Below are 20811 nucleotides of genomic sequence, written 5' to 3'. Positions count from 1 at the left end.
ATCTTTTTATTGTAGTATGATGTACTCTCAACCAATTCTTAACTTATGGAAACATATGCTATATCTGTATCCTCATTAATTGACTTTATATTCCTTTGAAATAGGACACTATAGATAGACAATGAAAAATGTACCTGTGGTATGCCAACCATGAGAAAGAGTTATTTATCTGGGTAACAACCCCCAAGGTTGCTCTTCTCTGTGACTCTTAGGAGTCCATGGTCTAGGAAATCCAAGGTGAGGGCTGAAAACAACTGTGTGGCTATTCTCCTTCTGCCGTACAGACACCTGCATTGCGGACAGGCATGGATGTTCTGGAATTCCTGTGCAGGCTTCTTAAGACAATTCCTAATCTTGGGCAAACAGTCTTAACTATCTGAGACAATGAGGTGAAATTAAAGAAAAGAGGAGGGGACACCATGATGATGTGAAATTGCATGTGGAGTAAAGAGCAGAACATACCTGGTCCTCCATGTGTTGAAAGAAAGTGATGGAACAGTGTAGTATAAATTTGTGGAAGAGAAGGGGAAAATAAGCCAGGTGAGTGTGAAAGGAATGAGTATATCAGGGAAGACTCCCCAATACTTTGTCGGGGGTGTTTGGGTGGAAAACATGGACAGCAAAGAGCTGGCTGGCCTCCTCCCATCTTATAGGAGCCTGAAGGTGGTATTGCCTTTGGCAGTCTAGGGTGGCTGGAGGGTGAACAAGAGATGGGGCTTTCCCCAAAGCCTAGGGAAGGCATGGCTCCCAGTAATCAAGTCCAGCCACCACAACCAATCCATCACCTATGACCAGCATAGCTGGCTCCTGGTGTCAGTGTGGAATTAATTAAACAAATACCATATGTCCAAGTCCAATTGATTATTAAGACATTGTATCCAGGAGTTAGCAGCATGGCGGGTATTGAAAGTATTGTATTATACCTTTCCTGGGCATGCCCATCCTCTGAAACTACGTGCAGTCATCAACTGACAATTACCATTCAATAGCAGTTCCGGCTTGATTTTATCACTGCTGATTTAATAAGACAGTTATTGTGCTCTTTGTTAATTAATATCCATCAATTAAAGTTTAAGGCTGGGCATCAGGCATATATGTTCTTGGTTAACTACAGCATTGTTAGCATGCTTCTGTATTTAGCCTGACTTGTTGCTTCCTATCTATATATACCGTAAAAGAGAATCATTCAACTCCCAGACAGAGTGAGTGGATCCAAAAAGCAGTGACTTCATAACCTATGGAGTCTGGGAGCTTCTGGCTTCTACTGGGGATTGGGAAAATAAGAAATTCACAGCTCAATGTTCTGAGGTGCCTGATTTCCTCTAAAGAAAGTCTGAGTCTAGAAGCTGTGGATCTTCTGGTTGCCATGTTTCCTGGAACTAGATCAGCCATAGTAACCCTTCTCTGGAGTCTGATGAAGAGTTCATTTCCCTGCACATGGATCTGACTATTTTCCTTAATAGGAAATGGAACAATGGCTTTGTCCCTCAATCTCGGCCACTTTGGATAAGGATTTTTGGGTGGTAGCAGTTAATGTAATTCAAGGTCTTGCTAAGACCACTCCAAACTCCTGTCCTCTTACCCTGCCATAAAAGAAACAAGACTTTGGATTCAACCAGTGCTCCAAATAAACAAACTTTTCATCCATCTCTGGATCATCCATGATTTTTGAGAGCTGCTGCTCCACCTCCACCTCTACGTGGAGTAGTCTCTTTGTTTTTATTGGTGTAATAGGTTTTCTTTTTTGATGAGGTTTAGCTCTAGCACTCTCACAATAAGGTAAAAGTGCAACGTATACATTTGGTTTGCTAGCTTAATTAAAACTAATTTCACCTTGCTTATAAAGCTATTTTAGCATTCACAGCATAAACTGTTTTGCATTACTATGTTTTTATTTTTCTAGTCTAGTTTGTTAAGGCTTACCATATATAAAGTCCACAAAGGACACTCATCCTAAGGGTGCAGCTCAAAGACTTTTGACATATATATATATATATATATATATATATATGCTTATGTATATATGTAACCACCAACCAGACTAAACTCTAAAGCATTTCAACTATCCTGTAAGTTTCATTCATAACATTTCTTGGCCAGTAACCCCCAAAACTCTTCCTCTATAATATTAGAGGCAACTATACTGACTTCTTCCATTACTGATTTGTTTAGCTTCTTCCTCACTTGATAAAAATGGAATCATACATTGTCATCCTTGGTATCTGGACAACATTCATTTTTTTTATAGTTTTTTTTATTAATTAAAAAAAATTAACAAAACAATTAGAAATCATTCCATTCTACATGTACAATCAGTAATTCTTAATAACATCACATAGTTGCATATTCATCATTTCTTAGTAAATTTGCATCGATTTAGAAAAAGAAATAAAAAGACAACAGAATAAGAATTAAAACATTAATAGAAAGAAAAAAAAAACCCTATACCTCACATGCAGCTTCATTCAGTGTTTTAACATAATTGCATTACAATTGGGTAGTATTGTGCTGTCCATTTCTGAGTTTTTATATCCAGTCCCGTTGTACAGTCTGTATCCCTTCAGCTCCAATTACCCCTTCTCTCTTTTTTTTTTTAATTAACGGAAAAAAAGAAATTAACCCAACATTTAGAAATCATACCATTCTACATATGCAATCAGTAATTCTTAACATCATCACATAGATGCATGATCATCAATTCTTAGTACATTTGCATCGGTTTAGAAGAACTAGCAACATAACTGAAAAAGATATAGAATGTTAATATAGCGACAAAAATAAAAGTAATAATAGTAAAGTCAAAACAAAACAAAACAAAAACCAATAGCTCAGATGCAGCTTCATTCAGTGTTTTAACAAGATTACTTTACAATTAGGTATTATTGTGCTGTCCATTTTTGAGTTTTTGTATCTAGTCCTGTTGCACAGTCTGTATCCCTTCAACTCCAATTGCCCATTATCTTACCCTGTTTCTACCTCCTGCTGGACTCTGTTACCAATGACATATTCCAAATTTATTCTCGAATGTCTATTCACATCAGTGGGACCATACAGTACTTGTCCTTTAGTTTTTGGCTAGACTCACTCAGCATAATGTTCTCTAGGTCCATCCATGTTATTACATGCTTCATAAGTTTATCCTGTCTTAAAGCTGCATAGTATTCCATCGTATGTATATACCACAGTTTGTTTAGCCACTCTTCTGTTGATGGAGATTTCGGCTGTTTCCATCTCTTTGCAATTGTAAATAACGCTGCTATAAACATTGGTGTGCAAATGTCCGTTTGTGTCTTTGCCCTTAAGTCCTTTGAGTAGATTCCCAGCAATGGTATTGCTGGGTCGTATGGCAATTCTATATTCAGCTTTTTGAGGAACCGCCAAACTGCCTTCCACACTGGTTGCACCTTTTGACATTCCCACCAACAGTGGATAAGTGTGCCTCTTTCTCCGCATCCTCTCCAGCACTTGTCATTTTCTGTTTTGTTGATAATGGCCATTCTGGTGGGTGTGAGATGATATCTCATTGTGGTTTTGATTTGCATTTCTCTAATGGCCAGGGACATTGAGCATCTCTTCATGTGCCTTTTGGCCATTTGTATTTCCTCTTCTGATAGGTGTCTGTTCAAGTCTTTTTCCCATTTTGTAATTGGGTTGGCTGTCTTTTTGTTGTTGAGATGAACAATCTCTTTATAAATTCTGGATACTAGACCTTTATCTGATATATCATTTCCAAATATTGTCTCCCATTGTGTAGGCTGTCTTTCTACTTTCTTGATGAAGTTCTTTGATGCACAAAAGTGTTTAATTTTGAGGCGCTCCCATTTATTTATTTCCTTCTTCAGTGTTCTTGCTTTAGGTTTAAGGTCCATAAAACCGCCTCCAGTTGTAAGATCCATAAGATATCTCCCAACATTTTCCTCTAACTGTTTTATGGTCTTAGACCTAATGTTTAGATCTTTGATCCATTTTGAGTTAACTTTTGTATAGGGTGTGAGAGATGGGTCTTCTTTCATTCTTTTGCATATGGATATCCAGTTCTCTAGGCACCATTTATTGAAGAGACTGTTCTGTCCCAGGTGAGTTGGCTTGACTGCCTTATCAAAGATCAAATGTCCATAGATGAGAGGGTCTATATCTGAGCACTCTATTCCATTCCATTGGTCGATATATCTATCTTTATGCCAATACCATGCTGTTTTGACCACTGTGGCTTCATAATATGCCTTAAAGTCTGGCATCGCTGGACCTCCAGCTTCGTTTTTTTTCCTCAAGATGTTTTTAGCAATTCGGGGCACCCTGCCCTTCCAGATAAATTTGCTTATTGGTTTTTCTATTTCTGAAAAATAAGTTGTTGGGATTTTGATTGGTATTGCATTGAATCTGTAAATCAATTTAGGTAGGATTGACATCTTAACTATATTTAGTCTTCCAATCCATGAACACGGTATGCCCTTCCATCTATTTAGGTCTTCTGTGATTTCTTTTAACAGTTTTTTGTAGTTTTCTTTATATAGGTTTTTTGTCTCTTTAGTTAAATTTATTCCTAGGTATTTTATTCTTTTAGTTGCAATTGTAAATGGGATTCGTTTCTTGATTTCCACCTCAGCTTGTTCTTTACTAGTGTATAGAAATGCTACAGATTTTTGAATGTTGATCTTGTAACCTGCTACTTTGCTGTACTCCTTTATTAGCTCTAGTAGTTTCGTTGTGGATTTTTCCGGGTTTTCGACGTAGAGTATCATATCGTCTGCAAACAGTGATAGTTTTACTTCTTCCTTTCCAATTTTGATGCCTTGTATTTCTTTTTCTTGTCTAATTGCCCTGGCTAGAACCTCCAACACAATGTTGAATAATAGTGGTGATAGTGGACATCCTTGTCTTGTTCCTGATCTTAGGGGGAAAGTTTTCAATTTTTCCCCATTGAGGATGATATTAGCTGTGGGTTTTTCATTTATTCCCTCTATCATTTTAAGGAAGTTCCCTTGTATTCCTATCTTTTGAAGTGTTTTCAACAGGAAAGGATGTTGAATCTTGTCAAATGCCTTCTCTGCATCAATTGAGATGATCATGTGATTTTTCTGCTTTGATTTGTTGATATGGTGTATTACATTAATTGATTTTCTTATGTTGAACCATCCTTGCATACCTGGGATGAATCCTACTTGGTCATGATGTATAAAACATTCATTTTTAAAAGTAAAAATAAGTACATCAAATCCAGGGGTCTTTGATTTATTTTTAAAGTAAGTTAGCACCACTTTACTATGTAAATTATAATCCAAACCTTTTCTAACTATTCTTAGATTTCTTAATTTTAAATTCCAAAACCTAAACATTTTTGTTAAAATTCCCCAGTCACTCTCAACATCCCCAGTGAATGAATACAAGAGCCTTTCAACCAGGAAGCTTAAAGAGGGGTCTATTGCACAACTACCTTCTCAACTCAGTCCTGAAAACATAGAGTGCAAGAGGGGAAAAAGTTATAATCTTTGTCACCGTATCCATCTCATGAAACAGGAGACCTGGGAGTAAGAAACATAAGGATGACATCTAGGATCCAGTGTTATCTTATCTTGGGACATGGTTCTGGATGGCTCAATTAGCTGCAGGGTAAAGGAGCAGACTGGGTCAGGCAGAGGAGCTATCTGGATTTTGGTAAGATGTTCAATGGAAGGAACTCAAAATGCATGCAATGTGACTAGATTCAGTACGTTAGTTGGCATCAGAGAAGTCCATCACTTACACGGGTATAATGATGTCAATCCCAGAAATAAGCAATGCTTGGGACTCTGAGTCTGGATTTAACTGCAAGGCCTGGGTCACTGAAAAGAGTCTAGCAAGAGAAAAGGAGGACCTCAGTTGTAAAGGGATTAATTTACTAAGTAAGCTTGTAACTCTTTTACAAGGAAAAGAGTTCTAGACATTTTGGTTATCAAAGTGTGGTTCTTGGACCAGGAGCAAGAGCTTCACCTGGAAATGTGTAAGAAATGCACATTGTCAGACCTTGCTCAGACCACTGAGTCAGAAACTCTTGGTTGAAGGCCTAGCAATGCCTGTTTTAACAGGTGCCCCAGGTGACCTTAATGCAGGCTAAGAAATTGAGAGGTCAGAAGTGGGGTGCTAAAGTGGAGCTGATTTGCAGGAGTAAGGGCCAGTGAGACCTGGGCTAGACTATGGAAAGCAACACTGAGATCCAGAGTGAGATGCAGCTCCTGGAGCTTTACCACCCCAAGCACTGATTCCTATGCAGGAAACAAAGAATTTGGGATTCCAGCAGAGCCTGACAATGCATTTATGCATTCTCAGATGTTCTTGGGACTGGCTTAGCACTGCATGGTTCTACCTTTTCTCACCTCAAAATGACGAGCTTTCATAAGGTAAAGAAAATCCTTGTCCATCTTGAACCATAGCACCCAGTGGTAGCAGCTCAAAAAATGTTTGTGGAATGAATGAGAGAGAGAATGAGTGTATGAATGGATAAATAAAGGAGAAGTTAAAAGCAGAGTGTTTGTATGGTAGGAGTTCATTTACACAAAATGCCCAGACTAGGTGAATCCATATGACAGAAAGTAGATTAGCGGTTATCAAAGGTTGGGAGCGCAGGAATGGGGAGTGGCTGCTAATGGGTGTGGGGCTTCTTTGCAGGGGATGAAAATGTGCTGGAATTTGATAGTCATGCACAGTTTTTTAAATATATTGCAAATCACTGAATTGCACACTTTAGAAGGATGAATTTTAAAGTATATGAATTCTATTTCAATATACAAATGAAAGTAAAAGGACCAGTATACTTGTATGTCAAGTAGGGCATTTTAGGAATCAACATTTCTTATACCAAAAGCTAGATTGAGAAAAGACCAAAGTCTTATATAGTGTAACTCACCAAAACAAACAGCTCTGCAAATAGAAAACTGGGTGAAAACAATGACATTGTCCCTCCCCAACCCCTTCCTGGGACTTTCATATTGTTAATACACCAAAGATCATCAGGCTCCATCTATGGTTTGTACTAAAGTGATACCACTTGCATTCATTTTTCAAAATAAGTGTTTCCAAAAATAGTTACCCCCATAGCAAACAGAGAAAGAACCTGAATTAAAAGACCTGTGTCAGGAGAAGTGAATTCTAGAAACTTCTCCACCACTTAAGTTCCATATCTGTACCCTTGACAAATTCCTCAGTTTTGTGATGATCAAAGGCAACCCATGGGAAAATGCTTTATCAACTCTGAAATACAGACACTCCCTCCCCTCATCCCAGAAATAAATGTTATTTGTGAAGGAGACAGAATATTTTTAGAAAATAAAGAGCATGCCCTACACACTCTTTCTTCAGCAAGAGGGCTGGTGGAAAGGGAGAGGAAAGCTCCTAGGCCCATTTCCCCTTTAGAAGCTGAGGTCTGCCAGTGCATCTGGGACCCAGGCTGGTGCCCCGTGGTGGGAAAATTACAGCCAACTTTCCAAACCTAGCTCACAGGTGGGCTCCTTTTCTGAAACCTCCTTATTATTACCATCTATTTCTTTTTATGATGCTGCCAAAATACCACCATTAACCTTTCCCACTCCCTGAAGGCAAAACACGGGTAATTGGATTTATCTGGTTTCAGAATTTGTTAGGTTCTGCTACAAAATAAATAAGTAACTGACCCCCACAGAGAGGTGTCTTCCCAGCCCATGTGTCCCTCTCAGGCCCCCACTGTAGGGGCTGGTAGCACCTGTCTCCATTTATTGCACCTTTCTCCCACCAGTAACTTCACTGCTGTCCTCTCATAGTGTCTCTTGGCTCAGCCAGCCTTGATTTAAGAAGTTTTACTGCTCTGACCTGTTCAGTTCCAGAAGCTATCCACTGTGGATTATTTCCCAGAGGATTTTCTCCTCGCCCCAACTTCTGTTGTGTCATTTTTTTCCCTTTCCTCCATCTCCTCCTATTGCAGGTGCTTCCTTTCTTGATCCTAATGTGCTGCTTAGAACTTTCCTTCAACGGCTTTGAGCCCACCTTCTTCTCTTATTAATCTCATTTTTTTTTCTTAACTTGTATTGATTCAAGACATATGGGGTGACTCTGGGTCATGAGGTTACTCTAGCTGGTTTACTTTCAATCAGGAAAGGACCACCACAATGAGAAAATTAGACAATTTTTTTTCGGTTTGTACCTTTGACCCATCTATGTTCAATCTTGTAGAGAACATCTGTTGATGTACCTGTCCAGGTACACCAACCTATCATTCTTTGAGAATTCTGATCACCACCCTACCCAACCTCCCTGCAGTCTCAGCAGCAAGACATGAGAAGTATGTGTACACCATGGGATCTGTGCCCAGCACTACTGTTTGCAAACTCAGCAGTAAATCCCTACCTATAACATGCTGACAGAGCCTGCCTCCCATTATAGAGGCTGAAATGCCAGAAACCCACCTTGCAAGCCCACCCTTCCAGCTAAGGTCTGCACATGTAACACCATTCTGGCAATGGCATCAGAGGAGACATTTGCTGGGAAGGGGCACCTGGAAAATATTGTAAAGTGACCCTTACAATCCTTTAATAACACTTTTGAATTTTGTGGAATGAAAATGTGATGCTTGGAGCTACTGCAGCCTTTTTGTGATAAGAGGTGAATACTGCAACACAATAAAGATGGAATTGCCTCCCTTCAGCATTCTCATAAAGTGAGATTATAAATATTACTATTATTTAAGCCACTTTTAGTGTTATATGCTATTATCTAGAGGCCTAAACCTCCTACCTGATGCACATCTCCCTTCCTTCTACCCACTCCAGGTCTTGATTGAGTTGGTGGACATCAATCCAAGTTGGGAGCCTTATATTTTACCTCTTGGGAATTTGAACTTGGGAAAGAGAGTTGCTAGACAATCTAAATAAGTCAACATGAGAACATGGGAACTCAGATGATGTAGACTGCCATCATCTCCCCATAGAAATGGAAAAAGCTCATGGGTAAAATGAAAAATAAAGCAGATGTGTGTACAAAAGTAGGAATAAAAGACAAAGTGGCCACAAAGAAAGAAGCAGAGGACAGTGGCTGCCTTTCTTCTTAAAATTGCCTACTTCTTGGTTCTGCCTTTCAGGAGCCCAGTTTTCCACTCTACTGGGGTTCTATGCTCCTTTTAATCATCTACTTCTTTGTTCAAGAAGTTTGAGTCTTTTTTGGTAAATTTTAACAAAAGACTAAGGCAAAGCTTTATGTTGTACTCAGAACCAGAGACACCAAGATGAAGGAGAGATGTATCCCCTGTCTTCTAGAACTCAAGCCTTGTGCATGGGAGACATGAATTCTTGTTATTGGAGAACTTGCAGAGTAGGTCACAGTTAGCAGTATGGGCATGAAAGGCATTGGAGAACAGGGCTATGCTATTCCCCTTGCACACTCTGGTGAGCAGGAAGCACTAATAAACTCAGATGGCAATATTTCCAAACAATGCAGGAGAATCAGATTCCCAGCTGTGTACCTCAACCTTGCTGATTCTAAATCTGGGGCTGGGTGCAGAAATCTGTATTTTAAAAAATCTTCCCTGTTGACTATTAGAAAGTATTGAGCTGAAGCAAGCTGAGGAATGTCAACAAAGCTTAAAAGAGGAAGTAGCATTTGAAAGGAGCTGGGAAGATGATTCAAATCTGACAGATGTAGAAAGGGGTTGGGAAAGAACTTTGCAGGAAGAGAAAGATACACAGATCTTGCACAGATACAAGTTGCTATTTCCATTATTATTGCCATATTTGGTATGATTACTAAAATATAAATGTCTGATTGTGCCTACTTACCCAACTGGGGAGAAGAGCAGAGAAAGACACAATCTGCCTGCCACTTGTCAAGTAGACTTCACCATGCTCTGTTTGCAGAGCACTGCAGAAGGTATTTTTTGGGGGGGGGTGCATGGTCCTAGAATTGAAAATCAAACCCAGCTCTCCCACATGAAAGGCAGGCATTCTAACCACTGAACTACCTGTGTACCCACTGCAGGAGGAATTTGAAGCAATGAAATTGAAATCCTATTTCTGCCTTCATGAAACTACCATCACTTGAAGAAAATAGAAAAAAAAAGTATGGGTGTACATGAGTGTATCAGAAGAAAAGACAATAGACAAATAGTTTGGTTAGTAGAGTCAGCAAATGCTGGGGGCTGGAGGGGAGAGGCAGGGTGATCAGCACCGGTTTGGATGAATTTGTTTCTGTGAGTTCTGCTCCCTGACTCTGTCACCTCTCCCCATGCATTCTCTTGCTTACTCTCCTCCAGCTTTTGCTGCTCCAAGAATAGGCCTGCTTTAGACCCTTAGACCCACCATTTCCTATTTCTGGAACACTCTTTCCCCAGATATTTCCAAGTCTTACTCTTACCCTCTGAACTGGTTCTGCTTCAATATCTGCCTCTCCTCAATGTCTCTGTCCTTCATCAGAGAGTCAGTGTCTGAGCACTGCCCCTAGAATAGTGTCATCTGTACTTTTCAATTCAATTATCCCGCTTTATTATTCTTTGGAGCTCTCCTCACCATGGCATTATTTTATATTTTAATGTATTTGTCTTATTTAATATCTGTCTTCCTGTACAATAATGAAAGCTTTATGATGGAAGAGGCTCAGTCTCTTAGGTTAACTTTTGTAATCCAGCTCCTATGACACTCTCTGACATATATTGTAACATGGTGTTATATACTTACAGAGTATTCAAAAAATATTTGTTGGATGGATGGATGAATAAATGAATGACCAATCTCTTCAATTTGTCATAGTCAATGAAACATTAAAGGAATAAGCAGTGAACATGAACATAGACACTGAAAGGAAAGTAATTAATCCTTAGGAAAACACAAATTAAATGTTTACAAAGATAAACTACTCCATACTCATTAAAATGGCTAAAATAAAAAAGACTGACAAACCCAAATATTGGTGAAGCAGTGGAGCAGTTGGAACTCTCATTTATAACTGGCAAGAGCTTAAACTGACATGACAATTTTGAGAAAAAATTTGGTGGGGTTTTTGTTATCTATTTTTTTTTAAACTTAAATCTACACCTATCATATAATCCAATAATTCCACCCATAGGTATCTCCTGAAAAAAATCAAAATATACATCTTTATAAAGACTTGTACTCAAATGTTCATTGTAACTTTTTTCATAATAGCCAAAAACTAAAAACAACCCAAACACCCATCAACAGGTAAGCAGATAACAAATTGTGGCATATCCGTTTACTGAAATACTACTGATCAAGGAAAATGGAATCTAGTACAAGAAGCAACATGAATGAATCTCAAATACATCAGAAGCCAGGTTGAAAAGGCCAGCATATAACATTGCATTGTATGAAATTCTGGAAGAGATAAAACTACACTGTCAGAAAAGAGATAAAGAGAAGCCAAGGATTGACTTCAAAAGGGCAAAGAAAACACTGTGAAGCTGATTCATTCCAATGAATGATATACCTGGGAGTAGATGACATGGAGAATTTCAAGTTTAGTGTTCTGTTCCCACAATTAAAGACATGATAAAAATTAAATGTGCTGCATGATCCTAGTGCAATCTAAAAATGGAGAAGAGAGGCCATGTGTTTTCACAGAAGAGATTTCCAAATTAAATGTGGAAAGTCTGGTCTGGTTTTTCCTTGCAGCTTATAGCAAAATGTTAGAGGAGGGCAGCTGTATAGGCCCTTGGAAAGGGTGGAGCTACTGCTTTCTAAAGCCCTGATGACATATGACTCAGACTTTGAAATCTAATGACTTTGCCCTGCAGGTTTTTGAAACTGCTTGGGTCCAGTGACCCCTGTGCCCCTTCCAATTTCTCCTTATGGAAATGGGAACATCTATCCTATGACCAACCCTCCTTTGCATACTGGCAGCAGATAACTTTGTCTGAGTTTTACAGGTGCAGAGCCAGAGATGAATTTTGCCTTAGGACAGACCATGCCTTTAGCTGACTTTGATGGCATTTTGCACTGTTTCTGACTTTGTATTGTATATGTATTGTTACCGAAATGGTTTAAGTCTTTATGATATTGTTGTGGGATGAATATAGTTTGCATTTGGAAATAACATGTTTTGGGGAGTCCAAAGGGTGGAATGTGTTGGTTTGAATCTGTTGTATACCCCAGAAAAGCCAAGTTCTTTAATCTTCATTCAATATTGCTGGGTGGAATCTTTTTTACTGTTTCCATGGTGATATGACCCACCCAATTGTGGGTGGGAACTTTTGATTAGATAGTTTCCTTGGAGATGTGTCTCTACCCATTCAAGATGGGGTTGCTTACTGGAACCCTTTAAGAGGGAACTGTTTTTGGAAAAGGCTTTAGAGCCACCAGAACTAACAGAGCCAACAGAACAGAAAGAGGCCCAGGAAAGCCACTGAAGATTCCTGTATAGAAGCTAGAAGACATTATCATGTGCTTTTCCAGCTTAGAAAGAAACCCTGAACATCATCAGCCTTCTCAAACCAAAGTAGCTTTCCCTGGATGCCTTAACTTGAACATTTGCATAGTCTTGTCTTAGTTTGGGCATTTTTACAGCCTTGGAACTGTATACTTGTAACTTAATAATAGTGGATGGCATACAGTAGGCATTTAATAAATGCTGCTTTTTCAAATTGCGAATTTAGTAACATATTTTAAATGTTAGTTACTGTTTACTGTTAGTTTCCTATTTACCAGGCATTAGTCTAAGTGCATCATAAATCTGATATCATGTATCCCTCCAACAACCCAGTAAGGTGGGTATATAGTCCTCCCCATCATTTTTTTTTCTGGATCAGGAAATTGAGGCTTAGAGAGATTCAGCCACTTGCCCAAGCACATACAGCCCATTAATACCAGAGTTGGGATTTTAAATGCATCTTTTTGATGCTAAAGTCTGCTTTTACTTTCTTGAGAGGGGTAATACTTTCTCTCATGTGTCAATAAGCACCTGTTGATTAGCCAGTTGATCATAATCCAGAGTGTTCCCCGAGGAGTTTTCTCTGCACAAGTCCAGCAGGGCACACTGCTGAGACAGTGACTCAGGGACATTGCCGTGACAGCTTATTCAGAAGCAGCTGCATCTCCCCAGCCAAGGAAGTGGGTCCCTAAACCCCTTCCTTCTGACATGTCCCAGCCTTGGTAGATCCCTCATGTTGGCTTTTCCATCATGAAGTTTGCAGGTGTACTTTCAGATGTCCTCCTCTCTCATGACCTTGAGGAGAAGGGAAGAGATGGGACAGAGGTACCTCCTTTATGAATGCTTGGAATCTCCAGACAGTGGTAATAAAAATATTGGGAAATTCTCAAATACTGCAATTATAAGTAATAAGCAAGAGGAGCTCCGATGAGTTAAATGTCAGCTTTCTATGGAGAGGTGTTATCTCAAATAGGAGTCAAACGTCAGAATCTCTGGTTGCAATTTCAGTTACTTCCCAATTATTTGGAAATGGGTGAGAATATCTACATTGAAAAAGCAGATGTATGCATGGGTGAGTGTGTATGTGGGTACATGTGTGCATATGAAAGGGGGGAAAGAGAGATAAAGAAGAGTATTTGCCTTTTCAACAAACTTCGAGCATCTCCTATACATGCTTTGGGCATTGCTTTGGAGACTGAGGGTACAAAGATGACCAGAGAGTAGCCATATGTTTGATAAAGAGCATGAGGGAGGCATGGGAACAACTGGGAGAGGAGTAATTTTAGAGATGGCGAGAAGAAGGCAGAGAATGATACAGATATGCATGCCATATCCCCTCCCCTTACACAGGCCACCTTGCAGATTAGTATCTCAGTGTGAGCATGGCACTCTGAAACCTCTGGCTGCTTCAATCCCACATATACAGATGTTAGCTGCACATTGTCTTTCCTCAGTTTACCCCCCAGGGGAAGTTTCAAACAGTAAGCAAGCGTTCCTGTATTGTGACAGCATCAATAAGTGGTGTACGATGGATGGTGCACAAATACTTGATACAGCAACCCGCATGTCCATGAGCAACTGAGAGTAAACTGTTGAATTGCACATGAGCAAGGCTGGAGGTCTGTCCACTCAGCTGCTTGCAAGTGATGTGCTCTCCAAAGTGAACATTTGGGTGGGAAGACAAACAGATAGCACTGGAAAGTTCCCAGGCCACCAGGCTGGGAGGGGCAGTGTCAGGATGTCCTCTGCCACCAGGCAGGGAGGGGTCAGCACTGGGAAGTCCCCGTGCCATCAGGCTGGTAGGGGAAGGAAGTCCTGGCAGAACAAGGCAGGATCCCCAGTCACCCAACAACTGTAGTAGTTTTGACATAGCTCACTAAGACACGGACTAGAACTCAATGACAGAAAGTGGATTTGCAGCTGCGAGGCAGGTGGGATCTGAGGTTTGGAAAGAGATGGGGCACAGAAGCAAGAAGGGGCTTGCCTTGAAACTTCTCTTGCCTGGGCTTGCATGATGACTGCATATTATCCAGTGTTATCCATTGTCTTTGTGGTCCCAAAGATCTGCCAGTCAGGGAGAGAGGGGCTCTCACACCACAGTCTGGCTGAGGAGACACACCAACTCTTGTACACCACTTTGTTTTTCCTTCTTTTCTCTACCATTGGCTATTCAGTTAATTCCACTTTAGGCAGTTTCTGTTCCTACACATACACATGTCCACCCCTTTTTCAGCCTCTCCATTCCCCTTCCTTTAGCTCTTAGCTGATACCTCTGAAAAATATTTCCTATTGTCTTCTTCCAGTCGTTTTCCTATCTTAGTCTATCATTTTCTTTATGTCTCTCCCTCTCTTCATCAATATTTATGAACCTATCCCCAATCACCAGAGTAGTGACAAATGTATACTTGAATCAAATAAAAAGGAAGCTATGCATTTTAAAATTAAATTAGGCACAACAGAAAAAACACTCCAAACTCCAAAACTCTTCAAAGTACTCAGAAATATCTGAGTATTAGCAAATTTCTCTGAGGGAATAAGAGAAAAAATAAGGAACCATTAAACTTTACCAATGGGGAAACCTCTGATACTGTGTCTAACAATAGGGACGTCCAAAACAATTGAACAAACCCTTGATCTTCAGGCTTGCTCTTGTGAAGCTTATTTATGTGGCAGAGAAACTTAGCCTATCTATAGATATGCCTAAGAGTCACCTCTGGAGGATCTCTTTTGTTACTTAGATGTGGTTTCTCTCTCTCTCTAAGCCCAACTCTGCAAATGAAACCATTGCCCTCCACCCCTACGTGGGACATGACCTCCAGGGGGTGAAAATCTCCCTGGCAGCATGGGAAATGACTCCCAAGGATGAGCCTGGCCCTGGCACTGTGGGATCAACAATGCCATCATGACAAAAAGAAGGAAAATACGTGTAACAAATATTGTATCAGTGGCTGAGAGGGTTCGAATAGATTCGAGGTCACTCTTATACATGCTTTAGTTAGATATCACCACCTATCATAACTTGCCAAATCCCAATAAAAACTATTCCTGCCAATCCTAAAGAATACTTAGGGCTTTACATAAGATTCTACAATGTTTCCATGCACTAGGATAACTTTCCAGAAATGTACAACATCCAGATGTGTTCCTGAAATAGATAAGTCCTGAAACCTAGAGAAGCCAGCCTCTCCAGAACATCAACTAGTTCCATCCCCCTTTCCCATATTATTGGCAGCCCCTTCCAACATGAAAAAGTTAGAATGAGCATAGCCCAAATAGCCCTAAAGAGCGGGAGAAAGATCAAAGGTGATGGTAGAATTATACGGAGAAGATCAGGTTTAACAAATGAATATGTGTGCTAAATCACTAAACTGATATTTCATTTAGTCTCCAGTACGTTAGAGTAGCTAGAAATAAAAATCTAAAATTGTGGGATTGTAACCCATACATAACTCTAAAATCTATTCTACAACTAGTTGTTGTAATATATTTTGAAATTCATTGCACATACACGTCATTTAAAGAGAAGGAGGAGTATAACAGAAAAGATAGGATTTAACAAATGAGTATAAAAGAAATTGCTGCCTAAGAGACACTCCAAGAGAATCTCTTTTGTTGTTCAGACGTGGCCTCTCACTCTCTCTATGCTGACATGTCAAGTGAACTCACTGTCCTCCCTTGCCCCCTACGTGGGACATGAATCCCAGGGGTGTAAATCTCCCAGGCAACATGGGACAGAAATCCTGGGATGAGCTGAGACCCAGCATCAAGGGATTGAGGAAACCTTCTCAACCAAAAGGAGGAAGAGAGAAATGAGACAAAATAAAGTTTCATTGGCTGAGAGATTTCGAACACAGTTGAGAGGTTATCCTGGAGGTTATTCTTATGCATTATATAGATATCCTTTTTTAGTTTATGTATATTGGAGTGGTTAAAGGGTACCTAAAACTGTAGAGCTGTGTTCTAGTAACTTTGTTTCTTGAAGATAATTGTATAATGATATAGCTTTTACAATGTGATTGTGTGATTGTGAAGCCTTGTGTCTGATGTTCCTTTTATCTATGGTATGGACAGATGAGTAAAAAATATGGATAGGGTGGGCCATGGTGGCTTGGCAGACAGAGTTCTTGCCTGCCATACCAGAGACATGGGTTCAATTTCTGGTGTCTGCCCATGCAAAAAAATAAAAAATAAAAAATAAATTTTAAAAATATATATATGGATAAAAAATAAATAATAGGGGGAACAAAGATTAGAATAAGTTGAGTAGATGGAAATACTAGTGGTCAATGAGAGGCAGGGATAAGGTTTATGGAATGTATGAGTTTTTTCTTTTTTCTTTCTTTTGCTGGAGTGATGCAAATGTTCAAAAAAATGATCATGGTGATGAATAAACAACCACGTGATGATATTGTGAACTCCTGATTGTGCACCATGTATGGAGTATCTGTATGTCAAGAATGTTTGTATGCTAAATTTTTACAATAAAAATATTAAAATCAGAAAAAAAGTAAATTTGGAATTTCTAAATCTATCAAATGAAAATTAATCTTTACCTGAAGAGGGGTTACTGGACCTCACAGGCTGATCCTGTGTTTCAGCTTCTCTTTGAGGACAGGAACAGACATTTATGCCACTAGCACAATGACCCTGGAGGCTGCTGCTCTGACTTTGTTAGATTATTTTTACTTTTCATTTAATTTTCCTCAGCCACAGACATAAGAAATGGTGTTATAGTTTGTGTTCTGCATGAGGCCTCCTGACATAGTGAACTGAAATGCAACTCCTGCTCCCTGTCCATGCCCAGCCTGCCCAGAGAGGAGCCTTTATCTAATTTGCACAAAGGCAGTATATAAATTAGGAAGGTTCACCTGGGCTTAAGTGTTTACATAACACTTGACAAAAGGAGAAACTAAAGGGAAATACTAGAGAAAGTAACATGTTCCTGAATGCTATTTAATCTAGTGAGTAAATGTATCTCCTACTTGAACATTCTTTGTACCTTCCTATTGATGTTTGGGCCTGGAGCCCTGTGACAGAAACCACTTGCCCCTATAAGAGGAGAACATTTCAAACCCTTCTGAACATCTTGGGCTGTTAAAATGCATTTTGTGAAGATATGTTATGAAGTTTTTAATACCATGCTTGACACATTATAAGCACTTAGCAGTTTTTCCTGTGGTTTGGTAGACTTTGATTTCTCTTTTCCTCTTCATCATTTCCCAACTCACCAATGACAGCATTAGATTTTTTACAATGGAAAATATTGTTTTGGTTTGCTAAAACTGACAAAATTCACTAAACCAGAAACAAGATGGCTTTTCACAATGGGGATTTATTAGCTTGCAATTATATAGTTCTAGGGCCAAAATATCTAAATTAAGTTATCAATAGGCCAATACCTTCTGTGAAGTTCAGCTATCAGAGAGCTCGGCCTCCTCTCTCAGGTAACAAGGTACACAGCAACCTCTGCTGATCCTTCTCTCTCAGGTTTTATTGCTTCCTTCCACCTTTTGGCTTCAGTGGCTTCTTATCTGAGCTTCTGCATGTGTCTGTCTTCTAGCTTCTGTTTCTCTCAGCTTCTGTGTCCCTCTGTGCTGGTTTTAAAGGATGTCTGCCCCCTAGAAAAGCCATATTTTAATCAAAATCCCATTTCATAAAAGTAGAATAATCCCTATTCAATATTGTGTGTTTGAAACTGTAATCAGATCATCTCTCTGGATGATGTGATTTAGTCAAGAGTAGTTGTTAAACTGGATTAGGTGATGACATGTCTCAACCCATTTGGGTAGGTCTTGATTGGTTTACTGGAGTCCTATAAAAGAGGAAACATTTTGGATAATGGGAGATTCAGAGAGAGAGAGCAGAGAATGCTGTAGCGCAACAAAGCGGAGAGTCCATGAGCCAGCAAACTTTGGAGATGAAGAAGGAAAACACCTCCCAGGGAGCTTCATGAAACCAGAAGCCAGGAGAGTAAGCTAGCAGATGACACCATGTTTGCCATGTGCCCTTCCAGGTGAGAGACAAACCCTGACTGTGTTCACCATGTGCCTTCTCATTTAAGAGAGAAACCCTGAACTTCATTTGCCTTCTTTAACCAAGGTATCTTTCCCTGGATGCCTTTGATTGGACATTTCTATAGACTTGTTTTAATTGGGACATTTTCTTGGCCTTAGAACTGTAAATTAGCAACTCATTAAATTCCCTCTTTTAAAAGCCATTCCATTCCTGGTACATTGCATTTCAGCAGATAGCAAACTAGAACACCCTCTCTCTGAACTTCTCTGGGGCTTTTTTCTGTCATTTATCCTCTTATAAAGGACTACATATAGAGGATTAACACTCACCCACACCTCAACTGAAATAACCTAATCAAAAGGTCCCACCCACAATAGGTTTACATTCACAGGAAAGGATTAAAAGGACATGATCTTTGAAATCGTGAGCCAATAGATTCTTGCTAAGACAACTCATCATGTGGTATTTGTTCTAGTAACCTGGAAAATGGAGACCTAGGGAATACACATTTACAAAATGCCCTTAATAATGTTGGTTGTCATTGTGTTGCATATACTTGCCTGAATGAGATGGAGTGTGAGCTATTATCTTGAATTAAAGGAAAAAGAATAATATTTTTGTTCTCTATCATTTAATAATCAAAGCAATAAGAAATTACCTAGAGCAATTGCTGAAGATACAGGGATACCTTAAACCATTTGGAAAGTTGGACTCAGATATTTCCTATTTGTGTGATATTAGCAAATTTCTTTTTGATACTAGTTTTCTGAAAGGGAAAATAAACTTTAAGAAAGCAAGATGTCCAGGGGCCTGGAAGTATCCAGCCTGGTTAATAAGTAACATTACACAAAATAATTTTCACATTAAGAAGGAGCTTCAAAAACAGCAGCTAACAGTTGCCAAGCTACAAAAAGGAAGCCCTGTGTCTGCTTCAGTTATTTCTGCTTTGGGGCCTATTTTGTTTTATTCATGCCTGAAGGAAGAGCCTAGCAGCCAAGACTGGGCTGGACTGATTGGTCCTCTAGGAACAGAAAAAAAGGAACGGCAGAAGATCACTGCCCCCAGGAAAGTAGGACTCATTAGGAGACAAAGGTGCCAGGTGTTTCCTCTCTGAAAAGACTGGTAGCTGTAGAAAATCTTAGCTGTGGAACATTTCCAGTACATAAAATCTGTTAGTGCAGGAAAGAGGAGGAAACAGAGCAGGCTGAGAAGGGAGGGACTAGTAGAGTGACCATCCACCCCTATTTGCCTGGGACCGAGGGCTTTTCTGGGAGGAGGACTTTCCGGGATTGTTTGTTTTTGTTTTTAATTATCAAAGTAACAGTAACTTAATCCTATTTCTGATCTATTAATTTGTATTTATCAAGTATTCCCACTTCATGGAAATGTGTATTTCAAGTTTAAAATAGTTAAAGCTATTTAACAAGAACATAACTTATCTAAAAGATTTGAAACAATTCTTGAGAAATGCTTAGCTCTTACATAATTCAACTATTACCCTGCAGGCCAAAAATGCTTGGTTTTAAGAGTATAAAAAAAGCCAGCACAAATCTGAGTCGGATCTTTATTTAAAAATCTGATCTGCCAACTTAGTGTTTTCTACCAACTCTGGAAGCAGGAAACTTCATGGGATTCACAATCTTTTGTTTAGGTACTGCCTGTGTGGAAGCCTCAGCAGCAGCCACTGCTGTCTGTTTAGATGCTTGCTTCAACTTTTTTGCTGCTTTGGCAGCCCTTAGAGCTTGTTCTCATTGAGCCTTTCTAACTTCAGGTTTCTGATTCCTCTTGGCCATAATATCAGCAAGAGACACACTAGGGATAGCCCTCTGGAATTTAACTGCAAGGCAAGTTCTCTTCTTTTACGTTTCTTCCAACTGTCATTTTTATGCTTTCTTCTGTAGAGGGCAGTTCAGCTTATCTGCCATAGGTTCCTCTTGAAAGGAATGCCAACTTGCATTTTGCATTAAGAAATTGGAAAACCTTCTGGTCAGTCCTGGTATAATGCCCGTGTCCAGGACAGATCCTGCACCCACTGAAGTGGCACAGCATTGATGACGGGGTCCAGAAGGCCAAGAGAAGAGCAGCTTTCAGCTTTAATACCAGGGCAGCTCTGGGCAAATTGAGATGGTTGGTCATCGTAAGTACAAGCCCAGCCTTGTTTCCTGGGCAGACCAGAAGACCATATATGGTTCTGCATGAACATAGAAGTACCAGCAGAGCACAGGAACACTGCTTTAATCTAGTGCTTAAACTGTAAACCATCAATGCATAAAATCTTAAAAGGCAATCCAAAGTCCCAAGTTATTCCCTGAGTGTGGATGAAGAGATATAATCTTTAACAAACACAAATATTGACCAATACTAATTAATATGAAGCAGTATACAAGAACACAAGAAGTTGTTTCTTGTTCTTGA

The 20811-nt window shown here is 39.6% G+C and overlaps 1 pseudogene; it reads right to left on the bottom strand.

The window, feature by feature from the left end:
* Positions 1-19985: 19985 nt before the first annotated feature.
* LOC143673078 (large ribosomal subunit protein eL24 pseudogene) lies at positions 19986-20532 on the bottom strand (annotated as a pseudogene).
* Positions 20533-20811: the final 279 nt, after the last annotated feature.

This window comes from Tamandua tetradactyla, unplaced genomic scaffold (genome assembly GCF_023851605.1).
Source record: "Tamandua tetradactyla isolate mTamTet1 unplaced genomic scaffold, mTamTet1.pri scaffold_110_ctg1, whole genome shotgun sequence".
In the NCBI taxonomy this organism is placed as follows: Eukaryota; Metazoa; Chordata; class Mammalia; order Pilosa; family Myrmecophagidae; genus Tamandua; species Tamandua tetradactyla.
The sequence above is the reverse complement of the archived record's forward strand: the minus strand, read 5'-3'. Positions and strand labels throughout refer to the sequence as shown.